The sequence below is a fragment of the Rutidosis leptorrhynchoides genome, chromosome 1 (assembly GCF_046630445.1).
Source record: "Rutidosis leptorrhynchoides isolate AG116_Rl617_1_P2 chromosome 1, CSIRO_AGI_Rlap_v1, whole genome shotgun sequence".
Taxonomy (NCBI): Eukaryota; Viridiplantae; Streptophyta; class Magnoliopsida; order Asterales; family Asteraceae; genus Rutidosis; species Rutidosis leptorrhynchoides.
Genome location: NC_092333.1, coordinates 522,140,001 through 522,157,281, shown reverse-complemented (window position 1 = coordinate 522,157,281; position 17,281 = coordinate 522,140,001).

Sequence of the window (17,281 nt, the reverse complement as noted above, 5' to 3'; positions counted from 1 at the left end):
ACTCTATGTCCTTCCGTCTAACATCGACGTAACTCTTTTGACGACTTCGAGCCGTTCTCAATCGTTCCTGAATCTGTAGAACTTTCTCAGTTGTCTCCTGAATAATCTCAGGACCTGTCAACTGACTATCTCCCAACTCGCTCCAACAAACGGGAGATCTACACTTTCTTCCATATAATGCTTCGAAAGGTGCAACTTTAATGCTCGCATGGTAGCTGTTATTGTATGAGAACACACCTAGTGGTAAATACTTATCCCATCCGTTTCCGAAATCAATGACACACGCTCTCAACATGTCCTCAAAAGTCTGAATAGTTCGTTCGCTCTGCCATTCGTCTGGGGGTGATATGCTGTACTCATATCTAAACAGGTCCCCATTGCTTTCTGTAACGATTGCCAAAACCTGAAAGTAAATCTGCTGTCGCGGTCGGATATAATGGATATAGGCACTCCATGCTTAGAGACGACTTCCTTAGTGTAGATCTGAGCCAACTTCTCCATTTTATCAGTTTCCCTTATCGGTAAAAAGTGTGTGGACTTAGTGAGACGATCCACGATAACCCAAATAGTATCGTGACCTCCCGCCATTCTTGGCAGTTTCGTAATGAAGTCCATGGAAATTCCTTCCCACTTCCACTGGGGAATATCTGGTTGAATTAATAATACGAATGGCTTCTGATGCTCAGCCTTGACTTTAGCGCAAGTCAAGCATTTCCCGACATAGGTAGCAATGTCAGCCTTCAAATTCGGCCACCAATAAAATGCTTTCAAATCTTGGTACATTTTATCTGATCCCGGATGAATTGAGTATCTCGACTTGTATGCTTCCTATAACACTAGTTCTCTCAATCCACCAAACTTTGGTACCCAAATTCGGTTAGCAAAATACCGTGTTCCATCCTACTTAATGTCAAACGTCTTATCCATCCCTTTGAGAAATTCAACATCAACATTCTCTTGTTTCATGGCTTCTTGTTGTGCTTCGCAGATTTGTGATGTGAAATTTGTACAGACAACTATGTTAAGCGCTTTAACCCTAAGAGGTTTCTCTCGCTCTTTCCTACTTAAGGCATCTGCCACAACATTCGCCTTGCCCGGATGGTATTGAAGTTCGCAGTTATAATCGTTAAGTAGTTCCATCCAATGTCGTTGTCTCATGTTGAGCTGTTTCTGATCGAATATGTGCTGTAAACTCTTATGGTCAGTGAAGATAGTGAACTTGGTTCCAAACAGGTAGTGTCTCCACATTTTAAGTGCAAAGATAACAGCTCCTAACTCAAGATCATGCGTAGTGTAGTTCTGCTCGTGAATCTTTAACTGACGCGACCCATAAGCAATAACCTTGTTTCGTTGCATAAGCACGCAACCCATTCCTTGACGTGAGACATCACAATAAACCACAAAATCTTCACTTCCTTCGGGTAGAGACAATACTGGTGCAGTCGTTAACTTCTCTTTCAACAACTGAAATGCAGTCTCTTGCAGTTCTGACCACTCAAACTTCTTGCCCTTATGAGTCAATGCGGTTAATGGTCGGGTGATCTTATAGAATCCTTCAATGAATCTCCGGTAGTAACCAGCTAGACCCAAAAATTGCCGAATCTACGTTGGCGTCTTTGGAGTTTCCCAATTCTTAACTGACTCAATCTTTGCTGGATCGACCTGTATTCCGTTGGCCCCTACAACATGGCCAAGAAATTGTACTTCTGGTAACCAAAAGTCACACTTAGAGAACTTTGCATACAACTGCTCTTCTCTAAGCGTAGTCAATATCGAACGTAGATGCTGCTTGTGCTCTTCTCTGTTCTTGGAGTACACCAATATATCATCAATGAACACAACGACGAATTTATCTAGGTATGGCTTACACACACGGTTTATGAGGTCCATGAACACTGCTGGTGCATTCGTCAAACCAAACGACATCACTGTAAACTCATAATGCCCATAACGTGTTCTAAACGCTGTCTTCGGGACATCAGCTTCTTTGACTCTCAATTGGTGATACCCGGATCTCAAATCAATCTTCGAATAATAACTAGATCCTTGTAGCTAATCAAATAAGTCATCAATCCTCGGTAGCGGATACCGATTCTTGATTGTTAACTTGTTCAATTCTCTGTAGTCGATACACAATCTCATCGACCCATCCTTCTTCTTAACCAATAGGACCAGAGCTCCCCAAGGCGAAGAACTCGGTCTAATAAATCCCTTGTCTAACAACTCTTGCAATTGACTAGACAACTCTTGAAGTTCTGGGGGTGCAAGTCTGTACGGTGCGCGAGCCACTGGTGCCGCTCCTGGCACTAAGTCTATCTAAAACTCAATTTATCGATGCGGTGGAAGACCAGGTAATTCCTCCAGAAAAACTTCAAGAAATTCCTTAACTATAGGAACGTCTTCGGGTCTCCTTTCTTCTGGTACAATTTGGCTTACATGAGCCAAGAACGCGATACATCCCTTCCTCACATACTTCTGGACTTTCAAGCAGTTAATGAGATGTAATTGTGAGCCATTCTTTTCACCATAAATCATCATAGATTCACCGTCAGCAATAGGAATACGAATAGCCTTTAGGTCACAGACCACCTCTGCTTTTTTATCAGCTAACCAGTCCATTCCAACCACAAGGTCAAAACTTCCCAGTTTAATAGGTATCACATCAATGCTAAAAGGCTTACCTTCTAACGTCAAAGTACAATCACGATAAATCTTATCAGCTCTCATCAAGTTACCATTTCCTAGTTCTATGGAATACACGTTATCTAAGGAAGAAACAGGTTTCTTAACATTGTGACAGATATCCTTAGATATAAAACTTCTATCAGTGCCAGTATCAAACAAAACATAAACAGGTTGATCATCAAGTGAAAACGTACCCGTGACTAGCTTTGGATCATCACGAGCTTTCGCAAAATTGATGTTGAACGCCCTTCCTCGAGCATTCCCATTGTTGTTCTTAGGATAGTCCTTCTTGAAATGACCCGGCTGTCCACAACCATAACAGTTCTTACCACAATTAGCATTGTTCGCGTTGCTTGCAGTGCAGTTGTTGTTGGTGTTGCCGTTGAGATTAACCTTGCAATCTTTTGACAAATGACCGAAATTCTTACACTTGGTGCAAACCAGCACTTTGCATTCCCCACGATGGTGCTTTCCGCATCTTCCACGCAGTGGTAGTTTTCCCTTGTAATTCGTGTTGGATGAAGATCATTTCTCGAAGTTACGGGGCATCTCTTACTTCTCACCTCGGTTCTGTGCGAGACTTCCAACTATGTTCTCACTTCGTTTTCTTTTTCCATTTACTTCATTTCCTGTAATAGGCATCTCTTTTCCTTCCGATCGGCTAACTTGCTTCATCCTGTTTATCGCCATGTTGATGACTCCGAGTATTGTCTTTGGTTGATGGGAAAGGACAAAACCAAACACTTCCATTAGCAATCCTGACATGTACCTCTCGATTGCTCTTTCCGTTGATGAGACCAAATGTGGGCAAAGCAACGATAGCTCCCGAAAATGGATAGTGTAACTAGCAATGTCAGTTCCAATGACCCTTAAGTTCAGAAGTTCATTTTCCCACCTTATCCGCTCTCGTCTGGGACAGTATTTCTCAATCGTGCAATCAAAACCTGCAGCTATAAGAGCTTCCGTCACACGCTGGTTAACGAGTTCTTCCACTTGAGCCTCGAGCATTTCTGTAGTAAACATGGTCTCCTTCTATACAAACGATACATCGAAGTAAGATCAATGAAAAACAGAGTTATTAAAAATATTGTAACATCCCGCGTTTTTCCGTTAAATTTATTTTAACACCGTTTTTTTTTTTAAAATAATATCTTTCGTATTTAAATTCGTCGACTCCGTTGACGAACGTTCATAATATTCTCGTTATTTAATTATAACATCTCTCGTTAACTTGCGTTTTAAAAATATTCGATCGGTTAAATCCCGCACCCGCTTCTAAACTCGAGGGACTAAAATTGACACGGGGCAAACTAGTTGACTAGGTCAACTAGTCCACCCCAATCACCACCATTCAACCATCTCCCTTCCTCTCTCTTTCTCTCTAGCAAGAACACACACACAAACCCCAACTTCATAAAATCATCATCTAAAATCGATCTAGGAGGCTTACAACAAAACAAATTACATTTTCGTGATCCTCTCTTCATTCTCTACGATTTGATACTAACTTCATCGATTTTGGGTAACAATTCTAAAACTCTAGATTTCTCTAAATTCGTGTTTTTGACTTGAAATGGTGTTAGTTAGTGTCTATGGCTCGTGTATAACATGAATATATGTTTTGTTTGCTCGATTCGTTGTTTTGAGTAATTAGTTTGAACATTTGAAATGGGTGTGCTAAATCCTTGATTTTGGATGAGTTAAAGTTGTTTAATTGTTAAAGTTCATGTTTTAATTGTGTTACTAGTATCATTAGCTACATTTTGATGTGTAGGTTGATTAAGAAAACTTCAAAAACCCGATTATTGATTTTGAGATGTTTGACTAGGGTTTGATAGTTCTTGACATGAATTTTTGGATGCTTGAATGCCATGGAATGTTAATTGTTAGTGTTTAGTTGTAATGTATGCCTCATTACCTTCAAAACGGCATATCATATGTGAGAATTGGATTCCCGAAACTCAAAATGCATTTGATGAACTTGAAAATTTGAAAATAGACTTTTAATGATCACTTGACGAGAAATCGGTTATGGAAAATGTTGTTTTTGTTTGATGAAACATGTTTAGTTGTGTTCCTTGTCAAAAGAGCTTTCCAAAGGTATAAGATACGCTTTCTAATTGTTTACGGTTTGAGTTTTGCGTCTGTTTGAAATTTTACCAAGCTTGAACAAGTGAAACAGACCTGGGACCAGGCCACGGCCATTGTCGCGGCGCGACAGGCCTGGCCGCGGCGCGACATAAGCCGCGTCCAGATTCTGTTTCCCTTGACCTTTTTACTAAAAATGTTTGACATGTTTTAGACCTCCAATTTACATGCAACTTGTTTTAACATGCTTATATATGAATAACTAGCATAGAAAAATAGTTCGGGACCCGACCCGAACGTGTTGACTTTTTCGTTGACTTTGACCAAGTTTGACTTTTAGTCAAACTTAACCAAACTTTTATACAATCGTTCTAACATGCTTTTATACTTGATTCTTGTATGAAACTTGACAACGTGATTCACATGCTATACTATTCGAGTCGTAACGAGCCATAGGACTAATTGAACACATTTCACCCGACCTTGTGTCGTAACCGGTTAATTGATACAACTTACTTGTTTAGGTCAAGGCTAAGCAACTTCCATGCACACGTTTACTTGTTGAAGTACCTTTATACTCGTGCACTCGAGGTGAGATCATAGTCCCACTTTTTCAATCACTTTTATTCTTTACATCGTGGGCTGAGAAACACATACATTTCATACTTATTTACTTTTCATGCTTTTACCTTGTGAACAAATACGAATACAAAGATGCATACGAGTTTGAACAAAAGTCCTCAATCCAATTATCATTAGTTCCACTTGCAGGGTGTAAGTGTAAGCGTGTAATTATGTTGTGTGGCCATACGGGTTTAACAAACCCTCATTCAGACGGTTCGCTACTGTTAGTGAATGAAATATAATTTCAACAATGTATAGTGTAAGTTCTAACACTAAATTCAAAATTCAGAGGGAAGATTCGGTTAAGCCTTGATAATTGGGTGCTCGTGATACAAATACTATTTTGGAATGTGAATGATTCTGGTTGAGCAATTCTTAAAGAACCTTGTGGTTCAATACAATTTACTTACTAAACCTATGATTTCACCAACGTTTTTCGTTGACAGATTTCTATGTTTTTCTCAGGTCTTGCACGATATGTGATACATGCTTCCGCTCATTATTTGATACTTGCTTTGGATGTCGAGTATACATGCTTTTCATGGAGCGTCTTTTGACTTTACTTTAAACCGTGTCGCCTAGATTTCAATCGTACTTATAACGTTGTAACTTAACTTTTGGTTGAACAATTCTTGTAAACTTTGAAACAATCTTTATTTTGAAATGAAGGCGACATATTTTGGTCAAACGTTATCTTAAAGACTTATAATCAGGTAATGGGACCCACGTAGCCGACGCCGTCACTTGACGATTTGTCGGGGTCGCTACAGGTGGTATCAGAGCCTTGGTTGTAGGGATTTAGAGTTCATTTGTGTTCACCCCGAGTCATAGGGTACATAGGTGAATCTAGACTACAACCGGCATATAGACAGAAGTAGGAATTACTTGACTATTTGTGCATTTATACTCGAACTCTTCTATCATATCTAACTCGTATTCGATCTTGATCTTACGTTGATAAATTTTGTTGACGCGCCACCTTGACTTTATGAAGTAATGTTAAATGCACATGAGAATCAGGGTAATATAATTTCCGGGATTATATTACGGTGATTCATATGGACATTCCGACATTATGACATAAAGAATTTAAGGCGAGTCAAGGAAAATTTTCTCTACATCATCATTCCATATCATGATTAGTATTATTGAGAATACTAATCAACGATATTCTTGTGTCTTGAAGGAACAATGCCTCCCCGTCGCGGGCCACGTAATGAAACTTCCGAACAAGCTTTTCAACGCATGATAGCCGCCGCCATAGGTGCGGCTATGGCTAGTATCTCCTCCGACATCAATAACAACCACAACCACAATAACCATGGAGCCGGTAATTCAAACGAGGGTTGCTCCTACAAAACTTTCATGGGGTGCAAACCTCACACCTTCGATGGGACCGGAGGACCGGTTGTACTCACCCGATGGTTTGAGCAAACAGAAGCCGTTTTTAGCATAAGCGGTTGTCGGGACCAAGACAAAGTCAAATATTCCACCCACACTTTTGCCGGTATCGCCCTCACATGGTGGAATACGTATGTGCTGTCGGTGGGTATCGATGAAGCCCACACACTCTCATGGGCCGACTTAAAGAAAAAGATGATCACCGAATACTTCCCGCGCGAAGAGACCCGTAAGCTCGAACACGAACTAAGAACTTTAAAAGCGGTCGGGAATGACCTTAAGGCCTATAATCAACGATTCTCCGAACTTGCTTTGATGAGCCCAAATCTTGTGAATCCCGAATCTTTAAGGGTTGAACTTTACATGGATGGTCTCCCCAAGAGCATCAAACAAGGAGTAATGTCATCCAAACCCGCTAACCACCAAGAGGCTTTGAATATGGCCCGCCAATTGATTGAAACAGTGGACGAGATTGAAGTGCCGGCACGTAAAGCCGAGGATAAGTCGGGTGACAACAAAAGAAAATGGGAAGCCCCCCAATCAAGCAATTACAACAACCCCGCCAAGAAGCCCTTCATCCCCAACGGCAAGAAAGGTTATACCGGACACCTACCGTATTGTAACGAGTGCTACAAACATCATTTAGGTGAATGTGGCAAACCATTTTGCTTGAAGTGTCAAAGAAGTGGCCATGTAGCCCACGATTGTAGGAATACCGCTCCCGTCGCCCAAAAGGAGCACAATGCACCCAAGACGGGTGTTTGTTTTGAATGTGGCCAACCGGGTCATTTTAGGAGTGCGTGCCCAAACAAGAAAATCAACCCCAACGCACGCCGTTGAACTTTCAACATCGACACCTAGGATGCCCGAGACGACGATGGACTAGTCACGGGTACGTTTCTTCACAACAAACAGTATATTTCATACTTATTCGATTCGATTACCGCTAGATGTTTATTAACCAAGTCTTTGACTCGTGCTCTTTACATTCCATTTTTTTTTCCCCTAGATATTACTTAGACAATTTAAGTGACCAACGGAAAATATTGTGTGCCTATAAATTTTATTGGAGGAAATACGTTAAGACTTTTGACTTGACACATATAGAACTAGGGAGCTCGGAACCTATTCGTTAAAAAAAAAAAAAAAAAAAAAAAAAAAAAAATGTTTCCCCATCATCTTGTATAGATTATTGTGAACTGAGTAATTTCGGTTGGAAACCGATACCCTCTCCCTCGCATCCATGACCTCATGATTATTTGCACGAATCCCGTATGTTCCAAATCGACCTCCGTTCCGGTTATCATCAATTGGGGGTTAAGTGAGACGATGTCTCCTAAGCCACTTTCCGAACTCGCAACGTTAGTTGTAAATCTCTCTTAGTACCGCTTGATTTATTTAGGGCTCGCCCGTATCCATAAACCTCTTGAACCGCGTATGCAAATTCATATAGACTAATCTGTTATCGTATTTATAGATGACATCTTAACTTATTTAAGTAAAGAAGGAAAACGAACAACATCACCATCTTACGCTCGAACTTTTGAGAAAAGAGCAACTTTATACCAAATTCTCCGAGTGAGAATTTCTGTTGAACGAAGTCCAATTTTCTAGACCATGATGTTAATGGTCAAGGCATTACAATCAATCTCGAAATCAAGCCACATGTAATCAGGAAACTCTCCCAACTCAGACTTGTATTCGTAAAAATCTTAGATCTCACCGGTTGTTACCGAAGATTCATTTCTGACTTTTCTCGTATTACACGACTTTAATCTCTCCGCGATCGAACCTTGAGCGTGATTCTTCACACCAACATTTCTAGCTAAATTCGTACAACACCAGATGGGACTCAAATATGGAAATATTTCTACTTGGACGCCGAAAGGCATACTCCCTCGACTCGAAATCAACGGGACGGAAATTCGTTATTTTGCAAGAAGAATTCGAATACTAAATTGTGGATCCGATCAATATTCTTGTCATCACGTACCACACTACATACCTCTGTTATTTCACCGTTACCGTCTGATATTACTGGAAATTAAGATAACACACAATCCAACGATACTTCACTCTTCTTTGACTTAACGCCCTTGTGTTTCTGATAATCGGTCAACTATTATTCAACCCCGAACTATACAACTACGTGTACTACCTCGTTTCTCTTTCAGACTTCAACTTTTGACAACTAGAGGCACGTTATAGCAACCTCGAGATGTAAACTCATCCTATTCTAAGTCCTCATTTCACTACTATCTTTACCGTTCGCATTTCCGTTTAAAGAAACTCCTTGTAACATTTCTCCATGGATAGAGAAACTCCTCATATTACATAAGTATTCGCCACGAGGGTGAATAGTCCTAACGAACATTTTTCGAACCCTAACTAACTTGTTCAAACGTATCTTAAGAGATTCTATTCCAACACGGTGTATCTTTGTCAATTATTCTGTATCGAAATACTCGTTTCACTTCTAGTTTTACAAGAAACCTTGGGAACCCGCTTAGACATGAGTACCGCGTACCACCCACAAACTGACGAACCGAGCAAACGAACGATTTACGTCTTGGAAAGACATCTCACAAACTCGTATTGTCACCTTTAGTAGATCACTCTTACAACAGTAGTTACCACTCGTGTGTTCACGCGCACTTTTCGAAACCTTATATGACCGCTAATGTCATGCCCCTGTTCATTTAACCAAAGCATCAACCACCGAAATCTGAACTCCATCAAGAAACAACAATTGAGATCGTTCAAGTCCGAGAAGGGCTCGAGACAACCCATTGTCGCCAGAAGAGTTATACCAAACTTAGAGGAGAACCTCACAAATCCCAGTGTGTAACCGCGTAATATTGAGAACCCGCACCTTGGAAGGGTGTAATCCGTTTCGGGAATCAGGGAAAGTTAAACCCGCGACATGTTAACCCTTTTGAAACCTTGGGGCGTATTGGAACCGCTCCCTACCGTTTAGAACTTCCGACTCAATTAAGTTTCCGTTTACCCTACATTTCGTGTAACAAACTTAGAAACGTGTCCTGCGGAACAGGAACGTGCAATCCTGCTGGATACATCAACTATCGATGACAAACTTCTCTTCATAGGAAAACCAGTTGAAACCAGGGATCGTAAAAACCGAACCTTAATGCAACGTAAAACCCTGACTATCCAAATTCATGAGAACCCTCAACAACGTACTTTCACTTATTCATAGCATTGACAACGTAAAGTCTCGAGTACGAGATATCGACTACTACTTCCAACTAAATTTCGGGACGAAATTTCTTTTGAGGTGTGGATAATGTAACATCCCGCGTTTTTCCGTTAAATTTATTTTAACACCGTCTTTTTTTTTTAAAATAATATCTTTCGTATTTAAATTCGTCGACTCCGTTGACGAACGTTCATAATATTCTCGTTATTTAATTATAACATCTCTCGTTAACTTGCGTTTTAAAAATATTCGATCGGTTAAATCCCGCACCCGCTTCTAAACTCGAGGGACTAAAATTGACACGGGGCAAACTAGTTGACTAGGTCAACTAGTCCACCCCAATCACCACCATTCAACCATCTCCCTTCCTCTCTCTTTCTCTCTAGCAAGAACACACACACAAACCCCAACTTCATAAAATCATCATCTAAAATCGATCTAGGAGGCTTACAACAAAACAAATTACATTTTCGTGATCCTCTCTTCATTCTCTACGATTTGATACTAACTTCATCGATTTTGGGTAACAATTCTAAAACTCTAGATTTCTCTAAATTCGTGTTTTTGACTTGAAATGGTGTTAGTTAGTGTCTATGGCTCGTGTATAACATGAATATATGTTTTGTTTGCTCGATTCGTTGTTTTGAGTAATTAGTTTGAACATTTGAAATGGGTGTGCTAAATCCTTGATTTTGGATGAGTTAAAGTTGTTTAATTGTTAAAGTTCATGTTTTAATTGTGTTACTAGTATCATTAGCTACATTTTGATGTGTAGGTTGATTAAGAAAACTTCAAAAACCCGATTATTGATTTTGAGATGTTTGACTAGGGTTTGATAGTTCTTGACATGAATTTTTGGATGCTTGAATGCCATGGAATGTTAATTGTTAGTGTTTAGTTGTAATGTATGCCTCATTACCTTCAAAACGGCATATCATATGTGAGAATTGGATTCCCGAAACTCAAAATGCATTTGATGAACTTGAAAATTTGAAAATAGACTTTTAATGATCACTTGACGAGAAATCGGTTATGGAAAATGTTGTTTTTGTTTGATGAAACATGTTTAGTTGTGTTCCTTGTCAAAAGAGCTTTCCAACGGTATAAGATACGCTTTCTAATTGTTTACGGTTTGAGTTTTGCGTCTGTTTGAAATTTTACCAAGCTTGAACAAGTGAAACAGACCTGGGACCAGGCCACGGCCATTGTCGCGGCGCGACAGGCCTGGCCGCGGCGCGACATAAGCCGCGTCCAGATTCTGTTTCCCTTGACCTTTTTACTAAAAATGTTTGACATGTTTTAGACCTCCAATTTACATGCAACTTGTTTTAACATGCTTATATATGAATAACTAGCATAGAAAAATAGTTCGGGACCCGACCCGAACGTGTTGACTTTTTCGTTGACTTTGACCAAGTTTGACTTTTAGTCAAACTTAACCAAACTTTTATACAATCGTTCTAACATGCTTTTATACTTGATTCTTGTATGAAACTTGACAACGTGATTCACATGCTATACTATTCGAGTCGTAACGAGCCATAGGACTAATTGAACACATTTCACCCGACCTTGTGTCGTAACCGGTTAATTGATACAACTTACTTGTTTAGGTCAAGGCTAAGCAACTTCCATGCACACGTTTACTTGTTGAAGTACCTTTATACTCGTGCACTCGAGGTGAGATCATAGTCCCACTTTTTCAATCACTTTTATTCTTTACATCGTGGGCTGAGAAACACATACATTTCATACTTATTTACTTTTCATGCTTTTACCTTGTGAACAAATACGAATACAAAGATGCATACGAGTTTGAACAAAAGTCCTCAATCCAATTATCATTAGTTCCACTTGCAGGGTGTAAGTGTAAGCGTGTAATTATGTTGTGTGGCCATACGGGTTTAACAAACCCTCATTCAGACGGTTCGCTACCGTTAGTGAATGAAATATAATTTCAACAATGTATAGTGTAAGTTCTAACACTAAATTCAAAATTCAGAGGGAAGATTCGGTTAAGCCTTGATAATTGGGTGCTCGTGATACAAATACTATTTTGGAATGTGAATGATTCTGGTTGAGCAATTCTTAAAGAACCTTGTGGTTCAATACAATTTACTTACTAAACCTATGATTTCACCAACGTTTTTCGTTGACAGATTTCTATGTTTTTCTCAGGTCTTGCACGATATGTGATACATGCTTCCGCTCATTATTTGATACTTGCTTTGGATGTCGAGTATACATGCTTTTCATGGAGCGTCTTTTGACTTTACTTTAAACCGTGTCGCCTAGATTTCAATCGTACTTATAACGTTGTAACTTAACTTTTGGTTGAACAATTCTTGTAAACTTTGAAACAATCTTTATTTTGAAATGAAGGCGACATATTTTGGTCAAACGTTATCTTAAAGACTTATAATCAGGTAATGGGACCCACGTAGCCGACGCCGTCACTTGACGATTTGTCGGGGTCGCTACAAATATACTAACAACGAGTGTTGAAGACTAGTAAATAATAGTACGAAAAGATTCGCTAGTAGTGAGAAGTAGTGTAAGTAGTGATAGTAGTGATAGTAGTAACACTAGTGGTAGTAGTAGTGGTACTAGTGTTATGTAGTAATAGTAGTGGTAGTAACACTAAGTAGTAACACTAATGGCAATAGTAGTAGTACAACATAACACAAGTATTATGATCATACAAAGTTACTAAATATAGAATATTACCGCATGCAATAGAAGATAATAGTTATTAATAGCATAATCCACCATTAATGTAAATAAAATCCAAGAGTGATAAACCAAATTCCAAAGTAGAAAACCAAACAACAAACATAATGTGCTAATAGCCCGGTTTATAACACCCGGTAAGTCTTATATAATCAATTAAAGAAAGTATGGCGGATGAAAAAGGAAAAGAAGCTCATGGTCAACGACCCTTCACTTCCTCTTCTGTCGGGTACGGAAGGCAGGTCCATCATTCCTCGGCCTATTACGTTCCGCCTCTAACGCAGCAACCCTGGCAGTTAAGGCTGCTATCAATCTTGCCATCTCAACGAATTTCGCTTCAGCCTCGTACGTATAAGTATTTATACCTGTGACTCTTTCCTCCATCCTCTTAAGATCATCGGGGTGTGGATATGTCCTAGCAATATCGCTCAAAGCGTTAACACAATCAACAATATCCCTGTTACGGTTAGTATGAACCAAATCCAATGCATAAAGTTTCACGGGATGGTTAGGTATCTGATGCGGAGCAGGTGCTGGTGCTGGGGCAGGTGCTGGTGCTGGGGCAGGAGAATTCACCTCAGCCACACTGGAGTCGCTGTCACTGCTTCCTGAATCCTGTGACATCTAACTCATAGTACAAGAACACAAACGAAACAGATTATTCAAGTAAATAACGTTAGTCACAAAGTACTCATGTAATGACTAAGTTCCGGTCGTATTCTAGACTCATCAAGGTGTTCTAATGACCAAATCAGACACACTAATGTAAGTCCTAGTTTCCCTACGAACCTTTAGCTCTGATACCAACTATAACACCTCGCCAAATTACCATCTGACGGTGTTTTAATTCCGGTCCCACAGTTAACAGTTATGCCCTCTATATGAGACGTTTAAAGAAATCGCATTTAATTTTATTTAAAAATTAACTTTCAAAAACATAAGTCAAAATCCCAAAATAGAAATATTGTTGTGATCGTAACCACAAGCCAACAGTATTTAAACAATATAAAAGTTTTAAATGCGAAAGTAAATAATGTTCTTTAAAATCAAATGCTGACTCCACGGCCAGTCATGCTGCAAACACAGCAGAAGCATACCTCTTAAGGACCTGAGAATAACAACACGTAAAAACAGGTCAACAAATAATGTTGGTGAATCTACAGGTTTAAAGTAATGTAATAGTATCTAAAAACCAGTTATCAGAAAAACAGTTTAGTTTCCTTGACCACGAGATTCTATCGTCTGCATAAACCAAGCACCTGAATACTAGCAATGACCCGAGTATAGAAACCACTATACCCGACCTTACCTCGTAAAATGTTATACACTTGTTCAAATATATTTAATGTTCAAAGTAAATGCACCACTGTTTTTCTAGCGGGTGAGGTTGTCAACCTAACGGATCCGTCCATCTAAATTGTACTTACACCGATGGTATTAAAAGTATTCAAGCTAGAGGCTTTTTGAACAAACTCATTATGCATATGTGTAGTACTCATGTCAATATAAAAGTATTTGAAAATGTAAATATAACAGCGTGTATTCTCATCCCTGAAAACATGTAAAAAGCGGGACTGTAGACTCACCTTTGAATAAGCTCGGAATGAAAAATAAACGACTTGTACGGTTTAGACCCGAGTAATGCAACCTAAGTATACGTATGTAGGTTGGTCAATATATGTATCTTAAATAAGTGTGGTTCATAGTGTACGTTGTCTTATTGCTCGACTCGACGCGTTTCAAAGTAAAAGTCAACTATATCATGCAAGTCAAACAAAGTCAACCGAAGTCAAACCGAAAGTCAAACTTGGTCAAAGTAGTCAACTAAAGTCAACATCAGTAGGTTCATGACAAATATTGGTCAACATGTCAAACCTAAGTCAAACAGTACGTTTTAGGTCATGAATGATCATTTTCACAATTTCAGTTTATCGTCATGCACAAAATTTATGAACACGTAGCATACTTAGCACATTATTTCATTGTACAAAATTCAAGTAAATATGAAAAACTCCAGATCATAATTAGACTTAAAATTGATTCCAAAAAGTCCGGCCAGGGACCAATACAACAATTAAAAGTCAGGAATCAGAAGGGATACATTTGGGGTTTGCCAAGTCAGTTTCTGACCGCGCACTGATCTCATTTTGGCTATAACCGGAGTTTGGAACATGCAATTGATACAAGACCAGTGGCCATAGTTCAAGGACAAATCAAAGTAACACATATAAAAAATCTAGAAACTTTTGTTTAGCCAATTGGTAGAGTTTATTCGTGCAAATTAAACATTCAGTTTTAGCTCAAACCAGAATTCACATAAAGTATAGCTCTATCGTGCCCAATTCATAAGGTTTCAGAGATTGACATAAACTAACAATAAGTCACATATCACGTTAAGTTTCATTTTCCTGAAGAATACATGCTCAAACAATTCACATAATCCACAGAGTACAAAACCGTGATCAATTTACAGATTCGATTCTCATTTAGTTAGTCACATTCGCATACGATTATCCGAAGATTTTGATACAATTAGCCTATGATATCCACATGAAAGATGAAGTAATTTTTGTATACTTTTCAAATATGCAAAGATTTAATCACAGAAGTTAACACATTTTATCATACAAGGTTATTTTCATGCAAGTGCTGTATAAACCTACATTTACACTAATTCTAGCATATCTCGGGCTATACATAAGCAAACGACATGAAATCCTAGTCTAAACTGAGTGTTTTTAAATTATCTTCCAGTGGTATAAGTCTCACATGCCAATTCGTTTTCTATCAATACCATATTTCTGATCAAGCAACAAAAACACAACGATAATTCAAATCGACATAACTTAATCATACGGAAATCAAGCGAATCCAAAGCCTAAAATCAATAGTTTTTCGCAAGGAATCTGATTATAACATAATAATTAACATTTGAAAAACTTAATTTTTTTGATCAAACAAATACAAATTCATTTTTAAACCCTAGCGCATCAAACAATCAAAATAACGATAATGATTAACACGTACGCGTATAGACTTGAGCAATTGACAACATAACTATGAAACTTTAATAAAATTCAGATTTTAAGAATTAGGGTTTATGCAATTATACCTTTGATCACAAAATTGTTTATACCAATGGATAGAGAACGAGGAGATGAACGCGATTCGTGTAGAACACTTTAGCTAATTTTGAAAGATGAAGGTATGATGGTGATGGTGTTGGTCGACGATGGGAGGGAGCCAGGGAGGGAGAAGATCGACTGCTTTAGGGTTAGGGAAAATAATAAGCAGTTTAGGTTTACTAGTCCATATATAGTTAGGCCAAATATCACTAATTAACAAATAAGTCCCTCAATTAAGCCAAAAAATAAAATATAAGGGGGAGGGGAGGGGGTTTCGGCCGAATGGGGCCCTCATGGGGTTCCCGGGCTCTCGTTTTGCAATCCCGTGTAATCGTGATCCGTTTTAAGTGCCGTTTAGTCGTACCGAAGGCCCGTAACGCTAACTCGATCGTTAAACGCAACTAATTGTTTAAGTTAATAAAAACCCAATAAATTAAATATTTTAAAAAGTTAATAATTAATAAAATTAATTATTAAAATAAACCCGAGCGTTTCGTTGCACAAAAAGCTATGATCAAAATCGTATCGTTTTTATCGTATTTCATTATCCGAAATATTTATTTGAATTAATATCAACCCATATTAATTATTAAAACCCTCCGAAGATCAAGTACGCATTTAATACACGTAAACACATAAAACTTAAATAATCGTCACTAAATAAACTAACGGAAGGTTAACGGAAGTAACGGAAAAATCAGGTTTGTTACACAACATGAGTATGAAATGGCTAGACAACGAGCATTTCAAGATTGGCAGTATCATCAAAGCCAAATCATAAGTCATTGTGCATACATAAATACAAACTACATTCCTACTCCAATGCCCGTATTTCCTCCCTGGACTATACAGTCCCGACCACCGTACCCTACATATGACCCAGCTCAAGCATTCTATAGCACTTACGGCTATGAATGGAATCCCTACTGGAACCATCCTCATCAACCCTAATTTTCTTTTATGCCTATTTTTAATTATTTAGTAACTTGTAATTTTATACTTTTAATACTTCTTTTGATACTATAATAGTTTTTATAATTTTCTAACTTTTATTATTAGATTTTAATAATTTTTGAATGTGGGGTGATATACCCAACTTTAAAAATATGTATATATATGTTTGTAGTTTATCTCATGTACAAAACATGGTAAAATAGCGCACTTTCAAAGACTGGCATTAAGTTCAGCAAAAGCTATTAATTTTAACGACAAAATGAAAAACAAGTGTGATGTAACAACAGAAGGAATGAACAAATGATGTGCACCATTTATCATTCAACACAAACAACAATATGTTTGGAAACTTTGGTAAAATTTAATCATTTTCCTACGCTTATCACCCTCAATAATTTAAATTGTTACTGATTTCTTGCAAATGAGGGCATTGCAAGAACTTAAGTGTGGGAAGGGG